Source organism: Penaeus japonicus, unplaced genomic scaffold, assembly GCF_977035675.1.
Source record: "Penaeus japonicus unplaced genomic scaffold, GWHDUDI00000001_assembly GWHDUDI00000018, whole genome shotgun sequence".
Taxonomy (NCBI): domain Eukaryota; kingdom Metazoa; phylum Arthropoda; class Malacostraca; order Decapoda; family Penaeidae; genus Penaeus; species Penaeus japonicus.
Window position 1 is genome coordinate 7,219,100 of NW_028234420.1, and position 5,000 is coordinate 7,224,099.

The following is a 5,000-nucleotide window of genomic DNA, read 5'->3' on the forward strand; positions in this document are numbered from 1 at the left end:
GTTCATGCGCACGCTTCGTTACTTATTTGCTTTTTGTCTGTCTTTCGTCTGTTTACTCTTCTGCAGACACTGTGGCTCCCCCGTCTAAAACTTGGATGGTGTGCTGTGCATCCGAATCACCGCGAAGTTTTCTGGGGAGAGCGGAGCGTGTCTAACTTCGTAACATCTTGCGGCGCAGTTTGTCTTCGCCGTGAATTCCTGATCGTGGAATTTGTATCTCGCTGGCGTCTTAAGCCATTGCCATATCGCACCCGAAGGGTATTTTGCAGGTATATATGTCCTAGAATCTGTTCTTGGTTAGTATCTCTCGCTAGGCAACCACGCACACAAACACACACACACACACACACACACACATATATATATTCTTTACATTTTCTGCACAAAATCATCGTTTTGAAGACCTAATGACTGCAGGAAACTACTTGTCTCCAAGTCACAGCACTTAGCAAGACTAGCTATCATAGAAATGAACTAATTTATGCGATCTGTCACCGGCGGCTCTTCGTGGATTATGACATCATCGCAAGCTTAGAACATTCTCGAGACAGACGACTCGATATATCCCAAAGATAACCGGACTTAAACAGCGCGAACGTCACTCCTCAACTCACAAGAGACAGGCGAACAATTATCGGCAGTATCGTATACCTGTGTCGAAGCAGAAAAGGGAAGCTGCAATTTTAGCCTCGAAGTGTAACTTGTCCAACTCGGAGGCTCTGGGATCCTCAGTCTCTTTGAGCTTGCGTAGAGGGGAGGAGGAGGAGGAGGAGGAGGAGGAGGAGGAGGAGGAGGAGGAGGAGGAGGAGGAGGAGGAGGAGGTGGAGGTGGAGGTGGAGGTGTAGGTGTGTGGTGATTGAGTGGGCGTAGACGAAGAGATGGAAAGAGGAACGTTGGCATCGTGGGCGTCGGATGGGCGTGAACATTATTAGATAGAACTGCTAGCTGACTACAGAGGCTTCGGTCGTCAAGGGGCATGTGTTAAGCAACGCTGATACGAACGTTAGAGCGATGGCAGGAATGTACCAACACCGACAAAGAGGCTCGAACGCTGACAGGGAGATACGGACGATAAATGATAGGGCGTGCGAGAGTAATTAGAGAGAGGAGGGGAGGAGAGGATGGGGCGGTAGAGGGAGGAGGAGGAAGAGAAAGAAGTTGTAACCGAAAATAGACAGTGAGGGAAGTCGTGGACAAATTAAGCTGACTTGATTAAAGAAACTAGAGAAAAAATAACAGCAAACCTTGCGATTGAAACTAAACAATGACGATGTACACCAGAAACGTAAAAAAAAACGCTACCTGATACGCCCAGTGCACGAGACACACATACATCAAGCTATACAGGAGAAGGAATGCAGAGCTGACATTCGTACTGAAAGGGGCTGACACTATGATTCGTCAGCGTTGATGGAGAAGGTAACTGAGGTCCGAAACCAGGCGATCTGAATGCCCCCAAAAAGGAGTGACTTATCTGAACGCCTCAAGTCTCCTCGGAGAGTGAGTCACTCCTCAAAAGGAGGCCACTTCGAGAACAAATGTCGGGAAAATAAAACAAGGAATGTATCTTTCTCGATCAAATATTGTCGTTCTTCGGTATTTATACAAAGGGGATTGTCGGCAAGGGGGGCAGAGAAGGGAAACTTTTAGTACACGAATTATAAACTAGTTTTTAATGAGGTCAGATAATCAGGAAGATATCTAGTTGATGACGACGCCTCGGGCAGCTGCCTATCTAAGCGAAACTATGTAATATCCTTATCCAAAAGAATAGGTCGTTAGGTGAAAGAAAACGGCAGTTACCGCTAATTACCTCCGTATCTTTTGTTATTTTTTTCCTTTCTCGTTATTTCTTTCTCACTTTTTTCTTCTTCACTCGTATATCTCAGCCTCCGCAGAAGACACATAATATTCAAATAGAGTTTTGTGCTGCTAAAAAAGCCAGCCCATTTACATCCCGCACGGTAGTCATGCACCTATATGCTTCTCCGGGCTATAAACAAGGATTCATATATATTAAACTTAATCATAATTTGAAGCTATTAAAGGTAGGATCGTGTTGTGAGGAGCTTTATGAATATTCATGTATGTAAAAGAGGTCACATGTGGGGTTCTACTGTTTATGTTGATGTTCTGTAAAACTAAATGTTGGGCTCATCCCCTCGCTCACATTACCAGTCTATTTTTTGTCTCTATGTCTGCTTTTTTTTCTTCTTATTATTTTTTATCTTTAGTCCTTTTTCTTGCGTTTGTCTTTTGCTATTACTTCTATCGTTTTTAACAAGTTATTATATCACAGTATAACCATGATTATTATTCTGCCTCTCTTCCTACTTTTTCGCCTTCTCCCTCTTTTCTTCTGTTTCTTCGTCTTCCCCTTCTCCTCCCCTCCCCCCCTTCTCTCTCTCTCCTCCCACTCTCCCTTCTCGTTCACGACCTGTTAAACCACAAAGTAACCGGTGCCATAAACTTGTAGTCATTCAAGGAATCCTTCCATCCTTTGTTGGCATCCACAATTATTCCTATGGGCCATCTGGGCCTCGTTTTATAAAAGTTATCCTTCGTGAACGTCTTTGTCATGCCTTTGGTGAGCATTGGAAAAGGGTAGATTTCCGTGTAGACATACTGACTCGGTTCCTAAAACGTTTTGATATCATTTTGATAAATATTTTCTGAATGTTTTGCATATGAAATCAGCCCTTTTAAGCTTCAACACACAAAGACTGGGAAATGCAAGCACGCATGCGCGCGCACACACACACACACACACACACACACATACACATACACACAAAAAAAAAAAAAAAAAAAAAAAAAACATACACGCACACACACAGTTACATCCCACCCCATCATCGTCATCATCTAAAACAGCACAAAATAAGACACATACCTGAACTATGGGCAATATTTACCTGGAAGCGTGGGTGTTGTTGACATCATGTACTGAAATGTAAATACACAAATATATTTCTTCCACATCACTTCTTGTTAGCCTTTTCTGTCTGTGTGAAATATGTCGTTATAAATCAATCAACAAGATTATATACAAAAATTTACGCAGCAAAATCACCTTGAAGTTTTGAAAAAAGATAAAAAAAAACGAAAAAGAAAGAAAAAAGTGTTCATAAAGGAAATGCATTTGCATGAGACTATAAAAATACAGTTTATGAAGGTCCCGGAGCTCTTAAACTCCAGCTGAATGTGTAATTAAACATACATCATGAGGTAGCAGCGTAAAGAAAATAAATCAAAATATTTTAGCATGTTAATAAAGGAACTACCGTCTTGGAAAGGTCTAACCCATTCGTAATTATGGTCAGGTCTCCCAGGTAGTTGGATGACTGGGCTTCTGTTGAGGGAGTGGAGGTGGTAGGTGGTTAGTTGTGGTGGGTGGTTGTGGAAGAGTATTGTGGTGGGGTGGAGTGGTTGTGGAAGAGGATTGTGGTGTGGTGGAGTGGTTGTGGAAGAGGATTGTGGTGGGGTGGAGTGGTTGTGGAAGAGGATTCTGGTGGGGTGGAGTGGTTGTGGAAGAGGATTGTGGTGGGGTGGAGTGGTTGTGGAAGAGGATTGTGGTGGGGTGGAGTGGTTGTGGAAGAGGATTGTGGTGGGGTGGAGTGGTTGTGGAAGAGGATTCTGGTGGGGTGGAGTGGTTGTGGAAGAGGATTGTGGTGGGGTGGAGTGGTTGTGGAAGAGGATTGTGGTGGGGTGGAGTGGTTGTGGAAGAGGATTGTGGTGGGGTGGAGTGGTTGTGGAAGAGGATTGTGGTGGGGTGGAGTGGTTGTGGAAGAGGATTCTGGTGGGGTGGAGTGGTTGTGGAAGAGGATTGTGGTGGGGTGGAGTGATTGTGGAAGAGGATTCTGGTGGGGTGGAGCGGTTGTGGAAGAGGATTATGGTGGGGTGGAGTGGTTGTGGAAGAGGATTCTGGTGGGGTGGAGTGATTGTGGAAAATGGAATGTGGAATGGTTATAAAGGAGCGTTTTGATGGCATGCTGTGTTTCTTAGAGGATGCTTACATTTAATGACATGGAGAATTGCTTTGCTAAGTAGAAGGCTTGAGTAAACAGTAGCTATGGTGTAAAGTAGTGGTTGTTAACGAAGTGTAGTGGCTCTTTAGAACAATTATGTTGGAATGGTGAGGTTGTGAGTATTGGTGATGGTTGTGGGGAAACTAGAATGCTTGTGAACAATAACTTCAGTGGAATTCTGGTTGTGAATAGTGGTCGGAGGCTGTGGAGGGTAGTTGTAATGGTACGGAATGGTAGTAAAGAGTAAGTATAGTTGCGAGGTAAGAGGCATTAGTGGTAGTAAAAGAGAGTGGAATGTAGGGGTAGCGGCAGTGGGGTCTAATTGCAGTGGAGTTAAGTGGTAATAGTAGTGGATGTTAGGATGGAGAATAACTGCAAAAGCTTGCAATATATCTCAATTAGCACATGTGAAATTACACTGGAGTAATGATAGTAATCTCTATCTTAGAAATTGCAATAAACAAAAATAACCATAAAAAAGAAAGATAAAGATACACGATAAATCAACATCAATGAAGTGGCTATGGGAGAAAATGGCCACCCCCTCCCCCCACCACCACCCCCACCCTAATAAACAAAATCAAAATGAAAATTCATAACAATACCAATTCAAAGACAAACACCGGAAAGAAAACGGAAAGGGGGACACCAACAGCAACATCCAAGCTCGATGCCAAATGCGCCGGCAACAATAGCCTAACAAAGTTCCCAGCAGTGTATATAACACTATTTCAAAGACTTTTTGTCAGCCCTTCCAAACGGAGTTAATGGGCCCAACCGGAAGAAAAATACGGCCACTGGTTTCTCCAAACATTTAAAAAGAATTTCGAGCCGTTGCAACAGCATTCTTGTTACCTCCCAACCTTATCGTGGTCTCCCCTTCTCTCCTTTCTCTTCTTTCTCTCCTCTTGCCTTTTCTTAATTTATATCTTTATTTGCTCTTTTCTTTTGAGTGTGTGTGTTGCTTTCGTT